The sequence below is a fragment of the Pteropus vampyrus genome, unplaced genomic scaffold (genome assembly GCF_000151845.1).
Source record: "Pteropus vampyrus isolate Shadow unplaced genomic scaffold, Pvam_2.0 Scaffold301, whole genome shotgun sequence".
Classification (NCBI taxonomy): Eukaryota; Metazoa; Chordata; class Mammalia; order Chiroptera; family Pteropodidae; genus Pteropus; species Pteropus vampyrus.
In genome coordinates this window covers 1,560,477-1,573,607 of record NW_011889082.1, presented here as the reverse complement: position 1 = coordinate 1,573,607, position 13,131 = coordinate 1,560,477, and positions in this window count along the sequence as shown.

Genomic DNA, 13,131 nt, shown 5'->3' with positions numbered 1-13,131 from the left:
TGTCCTGCTCATTTGTTGCTTTTAGGTTTATATCCCACATATAAGTGATATCATGTGATTTTCAACTTTTTCTGTCTGGCTTATTTCACTTAGCACGATTATCTCAAGGTCCATCCATGTTGTTGCAAATAGCAATATTTCATCTCTTCCTATGGCTGAGTAATATTCCATTCTATATATGCACCACAGCTTCTGTAGCCAATCATCTATCATAGGACACTTTGGTTGTGTTCATGTCCTAGCCACTGTGAATAATTCTGCTATGAACGTCAGTGTGCAAATATCTTTTCGGATATGAGTTTTCAAGTCTTTGGGGTAAATACCCAGTAGAGGAATTGCTGGATCATATGGTAGATCAAGTCTTAGTTTTTTGAGGAACCTCCGTACTGTTTTCCATAGTGGCTGTACCAATTTGCAGTCCCACCAGCAGTGTATGAGGGTTCCATTTTCTCCACATCCTCTCCAACATTTGTTATTACTTGTCCTGTTGATTATAGCTGTTCTAACAGGTGTGCGATGGTATCTCATTGTGGTTTTGATTTGCATTTCCCTAATAGCTAGCAATGTTGAGCATCTTTTCATATATTTGTTGGCCATTTGTATGTCCTTTGTATGTTCAGGTTTCGTCTGCCCATTTTTTGATTGGATTATTTTGTTGTTGTTGTTGTTGTTATTGAGTTGTATGAGTTCTTTGTATATTTTGGATATTAGGCCCTTATTGGTGGTATTGCTTGCAAATATATTCTCCCATTTGGATGGTTCTGTCTTTACCTTGTTGACAGTTTCTTTTGCAGAGCAGAAGCTTTTTAGTTTGATGTAGTCTCATTCATTTATTTTTGCTTTTACTTCACTTGCCTTTGAGGTCAAATTCATAAAATCCTCTTTAAGTCCAAGGTCCTTCAGTTTAGTTCCTATGTTTTCTTCCATGCATTTTATTGTTTCAGGTCTTATATTCAGGTCCTTAATCCATTTCGAGTTAATTTCGGTGTGTGGTGATTGACAACAGTCTAGTTTCATTCTTTTACAGGTGGCTTTCCAGTTTTCCCAGCATCATTTATTGAAGAATCTTTCCTTTCTCCGCTGTACGTTTTTGGCTTTTTTGTCAAAAATTATTTGTCCATATAAATATGGATTTACTTCTGGGCTTTCAATTCTGTTCCACTGGTCCATGTGTCTGTTTTGCTGCCAATACCATGCCGTTTTGATTACTGTCGCTTTGTAGTATAATTTGAACTCGGGCAGAGTGATGCCTCCAGCCTCGTTCTTTTTTCTCAGGATGGCTTTGGCAATTCAGGGTCTTTTGTGCTTCCATACAAATCTGATGATTTTTTGTTCTATTTATTTAAAAAATGCCAATGAGATTTTGATGGGGATTGCATTAAATCTGTATAATGCTTTAGGTAATATGGTCATTTAACTAAGTTGATTCTTCCGTTCCAAGAACATGAAATATCTTTCTTTGTATCTTCTTCGATTTCTTTTAATAGGGACTTATAGTTTTCATTATATAGGTCCTTCACTTGTTACGTTAAATTTGTTCCTAGGTATTTTATTCTTTTCGTTGCAATTGCAAAAGGAATTATTTTTTCCACTTCTTTTACTGACACTTTGTTATTAGAGTATAGGAAAGCTCTGGATTTTTGAACATTGATTTTGTATCCAGAGACTTTACTGTATTTGCTTATTGTTTCTAGTAGTGTTCTTGTGGAGTCTTTAGGGTTTTCTATATAGAGAATCATGTCATCTGCAAATAGTGACAGTTTGACTTCTTTGTTTCCTGTTTGGATGCCTTTTATATCTTTCTCTTGTCTGATTGGGACCTCCACTCACTAAGACCTCCAATGTTATATTGAATAAGAGTGGCGATAGTGGACAGCCTTGCCTTGTTCCTGATCTTAGAGGGAAGGTTTTTAGTTTTTCATCATTAGGTATAATGTTGGCTGAGGGTTAGTCATAGATGGCCTTTATTATGTTAAGGTACTTTCCTTGTAAACCAATTTTGTTAAGTGTTTTGATCATAAATGGATGCTGTATCTTGTTGAAGGCTTTTCTGCATCTATTGATATGATCATATAAACATCCTCATAAATTTGTTCACATAGCCATTTTCCGGAAGAGGACTCACACAATTCTTTTTCCAGTTTTATTGAGATGTAATTGATATGTAACACTGTATTAGTTTAGTACAACATAATGATTTTATGTATGTATACATAATTACCACAATAAGTTCAGGTAACATGCATCACCGCACATAGTAATAATTTTGTTTTCTTGTGCACAATCTGTTTAAAGTACTGTCTTATGTAGAAAAGACAAATTAAGTAAATGTTGGTATGTTTATCTTTGCTATTCTCCTTCTGAACTGGAAACTCTAAGTCATTTCCTTTCATTTTGCCTCATCAATGCATTCATTGAAGAATTCATTATATAAGCATTTACTATTCATTATATAAGCATTTACTATATATCCAAATCCCCAGTATTTAGCATATAAAAAAACATTTACATGTTTTTTTATATGCTAAATACTGGGGATTTGGATATATACCAGATCCTTCCTCCATATAACACATCAGAAACTTTTCTGTTTTTATCCAACCCTTTTTCTCCACAGCAGTCCACAAAGATGATCACTCCTTCCTTGAAACATTCTTTATTTCATTCTTGAGCACACACCCTATTTTCCTTCTCCTTCACCAACTACTCTTTCTGTCCTTGTTGCTGGCATTTTATCCTCTATTCAATCATAGTACAGGCCATGGTCTCATCACCATGTACATACTCTTTCTAGTACAGGGCTGTCCAATAGAAATATAATGCAAACCACATTTATGATTTTTAGATTTTCTAATAATCTCATTAAAAAAGAAAAGGGAAAAGGAAAATTAATTTTAAAATATATTTTATTTAACTCAATATATTCAAAATATTATCTGTTCAACAAGTAATCAATATAAAATTCATTAGTGCAATATTTTACAGTTTTTGTACTAAATCTTCAAATGCTTGTGTGTAATTTATACTCTACGCTTCTCAATTTAGATGCTAAAGTTTGATTGGAAATACTTGATCTGTATTTAGATTTCATAATATTTACTGTGGAAAAAGTAAATTTGCATACCCAAGTTATTTCAAACATTTATTAAAGTTTTCCAATAATCAAATTGTGTATTAGTTTTTATATTTAAATTACTTAAAATTAAAGCTTCAGTTCATCAGTTGTACTAACTACATTTTTCAAATTCTTGATAGCTACATGTGACTAGTGACTATCATATCCGTCAATGCAGCTTCTAGTTATCTCATGTGTTTCCATGGCTTCAAACAGCTACAGACCTATCTGATGACTCCAGAATTTATATCTCCAGCCAGACCTATCATCTGAGTTATGAATTGTATGTTTAAATACCAACTTGGATATCTCAAAGCCATCTCAAACTTGTTATTTCTAAAATGGAACTATTTCTTTTCTTTTTTTTGGCATGGATATATAATTTATTTTTTCTCAGTTTTATTGAGGTATAATTAACAAATAAAAATGTAAGGTTAAATGGAACTCTTGATTTCCCACCCCACTCCTGATCCTCTCCAGTTGTCTTAGGTGGAATTTCCAGAGTAACAGATGCGAGATGAAGATTTGCATGCAGGAGGTTTATTAAGGGGTATTGTCAAGACCAATCAATACCTGTGAAGGAATCAGAGAAGAAGGAATGGGCAGAGGGAGAAGTTCAACTGTGTTAGAGTTGCAGTAATGGCCTCAGCTGATTCCATGGGAACTCTAGAGCTGAAAGGGGCATGCAGAGATGCTGAAGGGGCTGGGCCTTTGTACCCCTGCATCTACCAGTCTGGCTTTCGGCTGTGCCTGAGGTGGGGTGTTACCTTGTGTGAGGGCAAGTCCTAGAGAGAGAGCAATGCATCTATAAGCCCTTAGCAACCAACATTTTCTGAGACTGAGGGAATGAGAGCCACAGTTTCACAGGGGGATCTGAGAGGCACACCACAGCACCAACTCATCAGTTTTCCCCATCTTTTTAAGTAGTCTGATTCCTCAGACATTTTGTAAAGCCGGCATGCTAGGAATCATCCTTTACTTCCTACTTCCAAATATTTACAGGGTGAATATTTGAAACGATATTCAGTCTTCCCTACCTTCGAACCTTTATATTCCTGCATCCTGGAATCCTTCAGCCCAGCCCACTACCTCCTTCTCTCTGTCTAGACCCTACCCACTCACATACACACCTATTCATATCCTCCTTCCTAAGTTACAGATCTCTAATTGCCACATCCTCAAGAGGCTTTTTTCCTTATCTAAAGTAAGTCATTTCAGTTAGTAATTATTTTGTTTGTTTGTTTACTTTATTTTCTGTCTCTCCCACTGGAATTGTAAGCTTCATAAATACATTTTTATTGTCTGTCTTGTTTATGTAACCCAGGTACCTAGTGCTATGCTTAGAGCCTACAGACTCACAGTCTGAGTTTATGGAATGAATGACCGAAAATAATAATAATAATAATAATTCAGTAGGATAGGCAGAGAAGAAAGACAATGGTCGTAAATGAACATGACCTGGTGGAGGAAGGTGAAGGTGTTATAAGAGCACAGGACAAGGACATCTAACTAAAGGATCAGGAAGAATATCCTACAAAAAGATAATGTGTTAGCTGAATTTTAAGCAAGTAGTACAGATCAGCTAGATAAAGAAGGGAAGAAGGTGGGCATTCATGACACAGAGAACAACTGCCTCATTTATAATGTGTTTTTTTTAAAAGACCCGCTCCTTTGTGGATATCTAGAACCACCATCTCCTTCCATATCCACTGTCATTTTCTTCCTTACATTCATATCCTGGCTCGGTCTCTCCCTCTTTACATTTCTCCCTGCCTGGATGATTCCCTTGATAAAGCAGAGAAATGCCAGCCTCATCTCAGATAAGTTAGAAACTCTATGAGGTAATGATGAGCTCTTCTCTGTGGCTATGAGATACTACCCAACCTGACTCATTTTGGATAATTCAGCCAATCCACCTGTTGATTCAATCCAATTTTTAAAAATTCATTTTTAATGATTTGGTCAATTGTCTGCATTTTGAATTAAATTGTTATATATCTGAATTTAGTGGTCAATTTAAAACAGTTAAGTGGATTCAACTTGAGCTTTTTAATAATTGGTCAGAGTAAATAATCAATGCCATCTACCTAATGATCCTTTCATAAAAATTAGTTGTATAATCTTAGCAGTGATAATATGGTGAAATAACCTTATGATCATATCCCTCGGCATAAGAACAAAGTAGACAATAATAATTTTAAAAAGGTAATTGTGTCCAGTTTACTAGTATTGCTCCTAACACCAAGAGAGCCAAAAGCCTGGTGGTATTGATCGATGGCTTCAAAATTCTCTAATACAGGTGTGAGTCAATTCTGTGGTCCCATAATATGCCTGGTAATGAATAGACTCGACTATGGCCTCAATTTAGACTTTGTCACAAACCAATAATAGCTCACTTTCTCTAGAAAAAAAAGATAAAAAAGCAGGAATAGCAAAAGGGAATTGCCTTTATGGGCTAGAAAAAAGATTGGTTGAGTGGTACACATGTTTATACGCAAATTGAATAAGAGGAAAAAAAAATCAGCCTGAGTTAATACTTTGGATTCTGTTTGTGTGTCTGTTTTCAAGGCTATTCATGCTATTTTGCCTAAGCAAATCTTTTGTTTGCCTTGTTAAGGTTTACTTTGCTTTGAGATGTTAACACATGAGGGGTTTGGCAAACTTGTCTCTCTGAGGCAAAATTGGAGAAGTGAGAAATTCAAACACTTGTAAAAGACAAAAATATTTGCTTTTACTAAAGTCCATTCTCAGGTCCAATGTTGCTTGGACGAAAGATGTGTGAACTGACCCAATACACAATCTGACTCTGATATTCCCAGGACAGATATTATCTAATGTTTGAGCTTCAATGCTGATCTACAATTAACAATTAGGCAGGCTAGTTTTCTCTACTATTTCTCATGAATAGAAGGAAATTAATGTTAAGCATTTGCATCCATGCTCTTCTCCACTTCCCTGCATTTCCCAGAATAAAACAGTATATATTTCTATCACTTTGTGGCAAGTTCAAATTCTACCATCACAATGACTTCAATTTGAACTCCCCAGCTTACTGAAAGTCAGCATCTTTCCTTAATTTCCCATCATCTAGTATAGTAAAATTCTAAACACTTTTTCTCTTCTTTCTCTCGGTTCTAAGAATATAAAGTCTCCTTCTGGGCCCAAATCAAAGATGCTTAACGCTGTCCTTCACCCTTCTGTTGCTTACTTCACATATTTGTATCCTTAGCAAGGGATGGGTCTTATTTTTGTATCTAAGTAAAGTAGTTTTTTCCTTTCTCCTCTGCCCATAGACTCATTTTCCATTTATCAATAAGTATGTCGAGTTCTCTCAACCTCTCTGATCACAGTCTACTTCTACATCTTATACTAAGAATGTTGGAATAAGATTTCCCATCTTTCCTATCACTTGGATTGTGTCATCATTTTTTAAAGACATTACTGACATCCTTTATTGTTTCCACATGCAAGTCAAATTCTCTTCTTTACAGTTCTCAATTTTACTCCCTTCCCCCACCACATGATTCCAAGTCCCTCTGCCTGCCTTCATTTCCCTTTAAATTCCACAACTAGACTGTTTCCCTTGATGAGAAGGTGGGGGGGACTTCATTCTCTCCAAATCACCTTGACCTCTCCTGGTATGCATTCTTGCTTACTTGCCAACTGGAATGATATGAAAAGGATTTTATATGAATGGGGTCTCATTCTTTCCAAGTTCTTCAAAGAACTACTTATGGATAAATAATTTTTAAATTAGTTTACTGGTAGCCACTACTCAAAGATAGACTTAAAATCCTTTAATCTATTTTTATCCTTAATTCTTTTTCATTAAAAACTTTGTACAATATGTTAGTATAATTAGTACATTTTTTCGACCTCAGAACTAATTATAAATGTTAGAAATCAATTTGGGGTTATATACTGCTTGGGGATGATGGTATGTTGCCATTCGATTTTCCACTGTATGTGAAAGAAAATATAGTCACCTTCTCGCTCTTAGGAGGTAGATGGAAAAGTGTGCCCATCATCCAAGAGTGAAGAAAGAGTCTGTAAATTTCTTATGTCTGCTACAACATGTACCTGAAAAGGGCAAAAATAATGCTTCCTCTCTCTAGTTCCACAAAGGAATGTATCCCATGTAATTAGCTCATATTCATGGCCTTTAAATTAGAGAACAAACTATTGGCTCATTTTCTACTTTTTGCTTTCTCTCTGTTCCCCACGATTGAAATCAGAATTATTTCATAGTTTTCAATTCAGTTCATATGCTATCTAATTAACTTGATAACTCTCCTTGCTAAAGTTGATAAAATTTCTATCTTAACTTGTCTTTGGAAACTCTTCCCATGGGAGGATAAGGGCTAAGAGAGGGAATTAAAAAAACCTTTGAGCACTATTTTTTTAAGTAGTTTTAGGAAAAGGGTTGGTGATTCCAGTTCCACTCAAAAAAATTATGTGGGAATATTTTCAGGCTGTTTTCAGCTAATCCCTTTAAGCTTTGATGAACATTTATCTATACATGTCTTTCTTTATCTCTCTTTTCAGAGACATTAGTTAGATAATAAGGTACTCTTTAGATTTCAAGATAAGTCATACCTGAGAATAAAATTAGAGAAAAGCAAATAAAAGCAGAATATTTCAAGACACAGAATGCTGTTTATGCTATATTTGGTAAAAAAAAAAAAAAAAAAATGTTATAAAGCAACATGTACTGTGCAATCTCACTTCTTTCTATCTATCAATCATCTATCTATCTATCTACCTATCTATCATCATATATCTATTTATCTAACTTTCACACTCACATATATAGAGAAAACCAAATAGGGTAATATACAAAATCAGAGGAGGAAGTAGAATTATTATGGCTGGTCTTTATATAATATTTCTCCAATTTTTTTTTTCCAGAGAGGATGAACTGTTTGTATTAAAAGTGTTTTTTAAAAAAGAAAATAATACTTATACTCTCCTTTATCACTTGCTGTGGATTGTGAGCCCCAGAAAGAATATTAGGAAGCTTCTATTACTAATGACTTTGAATGATAAAGAATGTCCTTTATTGTATTCATCCCCCCTTTTTTTCTTTAATTTTCAACTGGTAATTTACCAAAATCAACAAGGAAAACAAGCTAACAGAAGGATAAGAGAGAGTCATTTCACTTTTCAGAAAGCACTAAACTAGAGAACACATAGCTGTCTGCCAGCTGTCTTCTCTAGCAAGTGGCAGAGAGATGGCTGTTCTGTTCCTGACATGAAGAGAAGGTACATCAGGGTTGGAGAGGATTAGAAGCCTCCTCCTCCATTATTCTGGAGTCCTGGCCCCAGAAATGTGATAAAAAGCTAACATTTGTTGAGTTTGCTATGTGTATGCACTGTTCTTAAAACTTTTTATGTGTTAACTCATTTAATCACCCCTCAAACCCTATATGGAAGAAACTATTATTACCATGGTTTTATAGATAAGGAAAATAGGGAATAAAGACACAACATCTCAGCCAGTGAGCAGTAAATCTTGGGTTTAAATCAGGCAGTGTGGCTCTAGAGCTCATGCTTTTTGGGATTGTTCCTTACTGCCTCTCATTTGTTCCTACTGAAATGTGGTCCAGGCTCTCCAGTAATAAGACATCTCCAGTAAAGGCTAATTCCATCATGAGACTCTCGGTCCTATGTAGAATTGTATCAAGATACATGGGTTCCCAGGCAACAGAGTAAGTAGAGGGATGACTCTGGTTGGATCCCCCCATGCCAAAGCAGATCCTGGTGGGAGGACTTGGGTGCAGATAGTTTATTTGCAGATGATTCTGAGAAGCAGGAGTAAGGGAGGGGGAAAGTGAGACAAGGAAAGAAGGAAAGGTAATACAGAGAGCATTAAGTTTGCTGAGAGCAATTGACTCCTGATCCTCTGAGGATCCTCTGAGGTACCACAAAGAACATGCCACAAAACTGTTCTACTCAGGCTAGGGAAACTTGGATATTTAGCCACCAACACTATCCCTTATTGGTATAGGAATTCCACTGAGAAAGACAGATCCCCCAAGCATTTTTGGGCTACTCTGTAGTCAGGCTGAGCAGGATTCCCTGATGCTTGAGAAAGCCCTTGGGCAGAGAAACAGAGAGGTTCATGGACTGAGGTGGGAAGCTGTCAGTGTGGAAGCAACTTTCCACCAGAGCTACAAACTCAGGCCACAGGTTATGAGATAGGCCTCAACAGTGCCTCTACAGTGAGTGCCCCATCAAACCAATGCTGGCTCAAGATTTCTTCAAGATATTGTTAGCGGAAAGGCTGACGAGTACTCTGGGGATCTCAGAGCGGTCCCCACACCAGCAACATCAGCATTACTTGGGAACTTGTTAGAAATGCCAGTTCGTGGGTCCTCCCCTGACCTCCTGAATGAGAGACTCAGGGACTGCTGCCCAGAAATCTGTGTTTTAAAAAAGCTACCTAGGTGATTCTGATTAACATTAAACTCTGCAAACTGTAGTTATAATGATGGAAAGGGCCCCATTCATAAATCAATTTATTTTCCTAGGGAAGATTGAGATTTAGAACTTTTCGAATACCAAATATCTAGAACCCAGGTCTCTAAACCTTAGTTCCTCACAGAATGATTCAGCCATTTATCCCCAATAGGTTTGTGTATTAGTTTGGGTAAACGTTAAGCTGCTATGACAAAAAGAATCCAAAAGACAACGGCTTAAATAAGGTAGAGATTTCTTTTTTATGTAATGGTCTAGTCATTATAAGTTGGTGGGGCAGTTCTGCTCTAAGAAATCATTCAGGAACCCAGGTTCTTGTCTTTTTGGGGTTCTGCCATCTCCTTAGGTGGCATATGCATCTGGGTAGTCAAAGCCAGGTTGCTGTCTTATTCAAATTCTGGCCATAGAATGTGGTGAAGAGAGACAAATGCCAGAGCCAGAAGCTTATCTTAATTTGCAAGTGACATAGTGTTTGAACATATCATATCTTCAAATATTCTATTATTCCAAACTTAGTTATATAACCACACATAACTGCAAGAGGCCCTGAAAAACAGTCTCCAGCTTAGCAGCTTTGTTCCCGGGGGGCGGCGGGGGGGGGGGGGAATGATTCAGAGAAGAACCAGTGGACAGTCACAGCATGTGTCACAACATCAGACTTCCCTAAAACCAGAGGTGTTATTGCTGTTGTTATTTTTTGTTTCGCTTTATACCGTATTTACTTATATCTTACCTTATTCTAGGAAGATACTAAGGCATCTTCAGTATGTAAGTTAGAAGATATCATTCAGATGGCTAATTAAGACACACATATTACTTTAGAGGGGGAAGTATAATCCATTAGTATCTTAAGAAAAAACAAACAAACAAAAAAAACAAAAAACAAAACAAAACAAAAAAAACAACTCATGCTCAGTTGTAATAGCCCAGATAGATACCTGTCATCCAGTAAAGAGTAAATTACTATGAGAATGGATCAGAGCTGTTCTGAAGGGAATATAGGTGCCCAACAGCATCAAAATTCTAGATACAAGGGAGGAGCAAAGAGAGAATAAACCCAAAGCAAGATGATGGTATCTGAAGTCAAATCTGTTCTCATTGCAGTTTTGCCCCAAATTGGCAGGGTTAAGAGATGGATATGTCTGTCCGTAATCTAAGGGATCCTAATATGACCAGCCAAGGCACTTGTCCAACACACTAATTCCAACGTTTGGTTCGCAAGGGGCTGAAGTTGGGTGAGCAATTCATGCCAACATTGGGTGAAGCCAGAAGGCCGAATCGAGGCTGACGTGGAAAAGGTGTCCAAGGTCCTTGGATGAAAGTATAATAAACTGAAGGTGTAAAAGGGAAAAGTTCAGCTTAAAAAAAAAAAAGAGAGGGAGCAAAAATCAAGTAAAAGGCTATGTGGGAACAGAGCAGAGTAAAACAAGGTAGAAAGAAAAGTGAGATAGCAATTTCTGAGAATGGAGCCGGATGGTCACATTTTCTGGTTAATTCGCAAGTTCTGTGGGTTACTCTGAATATCGAAAAGAATCGGGGTTGGTGCCAGAAAGAAAAGCACAGAAACAACGGTTTGCTGAACAGTGTAACTCTCAGAGCTAAAGGCAGAGAATCAAAACCCTATTATTTCTAAAGTAATGTGTCATCTCAGCACAGTCTCTAGGCATGGATTTAATATAACAATTTAGAATCAATTATAATTAGAAAGCTAATTAACTGAGGCAAGGCTCAATAAAGGACACAGGCCTTGAATTGTACCCCCAAAGCCAGCTAACTTGCACTTTTGTATATTTTTCTTCTAGGAGGAGGGACTATAGATTATATCTAACTATATATCTCAGTGAACCTAACAAATAATTGTGAGCCGAATTAAACCACTCCAGATAAAGCAAAAAGTCTCACCAAAGTCAGCAAGAGGCAAAGTCCTTTTAAATTTAAAGTTTCTATAAAGTCTAAAAGGAAATACCAATCAGCAACCCTTTATTCTTTTAATGAAGGCCAGCAGCTCTCATATTTTTATCTCTTTGCTTCACACTACACAGAAATAGCCTCTGAGTATGTTGTTTTCTCTCTGCTCACCACAGAATTAGCAGAAAATTGTATATCCAAAACTATTACTCTAATTTCTTCATCATTTCTTTTAATGGGCAGGAAATCTTCAGCGCTATTTAATTAAGCTCACCTGCAAATGTAACATGTTGAGTTTCATATTGGCAAAAGAAATAGATTTTTCTCAATATTTTAAAGATCCCAGCACACTCTGGGGTTCTATTACTATGTACAGCTTTGGCTCTGGCAAAACAGCGACAGCTTGTCTTTTGTACCTCTCCTCCCTTCCCTACTGCATGCCTTCTTCTCCCACCTTCAGCCCAGGTTCATTATACTTTCTCAGTGTGATGGAGTGATCTAGAGCTTAAACTGTGGAGCCACAGTGCCTGAGATTACATTACAATTCTATCACTAATAAATAAATAGGTTAAGCTCTCTGAGCTCCATATTCCTCGTCTATAAAATAATTACAAACCAAATAGATTTGTTGTGAGGATTAAGAAACTTAATATTGTAAAGCCTTTTAGAGTAGTTCCTGGCACATAGTAAGTACTTAGTATGTTAGATGTTTTTTCATCTCTGATTGCTCAGTATATATACCATGGCACCCTACCCTTGACTGAGCCATGAAAATGTCCCAAGCCTTCAAATGATCCTGCTTAGATTATCTCAACTTCCTTTAAGTTCTTCCATCATTCAGTTGACAGGGAGAACAGGTTGAGTATAGATTAGAGGAGGACTTCTCAAACTTGTCCATAAAAATCACATGAGGACCTACTTTGGATTCAATAGGTCTGGAGTAAAGCCTGAGATTCAGCTAATGCTACTGGTCAATACTAATGCTATGGACCATTCTTTGCATAACAACAGGTCAATGTTATCTAAATCTAGATTCTAATCTTCTCAAGGGACCCGGGATGAGTTTCTCAACTTGTCATTCTGTCTAAGCTCAAAGATATCTCAATGGTTCAATGTGAGAGGATTAGTGAATTAATGAGTGTAAAATGTTCAGCAAAGTGCCTGGCATATAGCAATAATAGGTAGTTATTAAGTTGTTAGGAGCAGGTTACGAGATATGAATTCCCAAGGGAATTTGCATTTTAAAAGAGGTGACGTATCAGCTGTGTTTTACTCCTGACCACTGGTATTACTGTAACGAACTTCTAGGCCAAGGGCAAAAATAAAACAAGGCAAGTTCTGTAATTCCCAAATAAAATTTCAGCTCTGCTACCAAATAGCACAGCATCTGTAACTTCTAAATCTCCATTTAGCCAGCAACACAGAATTCTTCTACTTCAAAACTTCTCCAGTAACTTCTGCTTTGGGCCAAAATGGAATAACATGGACAGTTATCACCTACCTGAAATATACAAACAATCAAACAAACATACAAAAAGACAAAATACATAAAACAAAGGCTTCTAAGACACTAAAATCAGTCAATGAAGAGTAATTCTTGAGAGAGGGGAAACAGATGAGGGGAGGCCTAT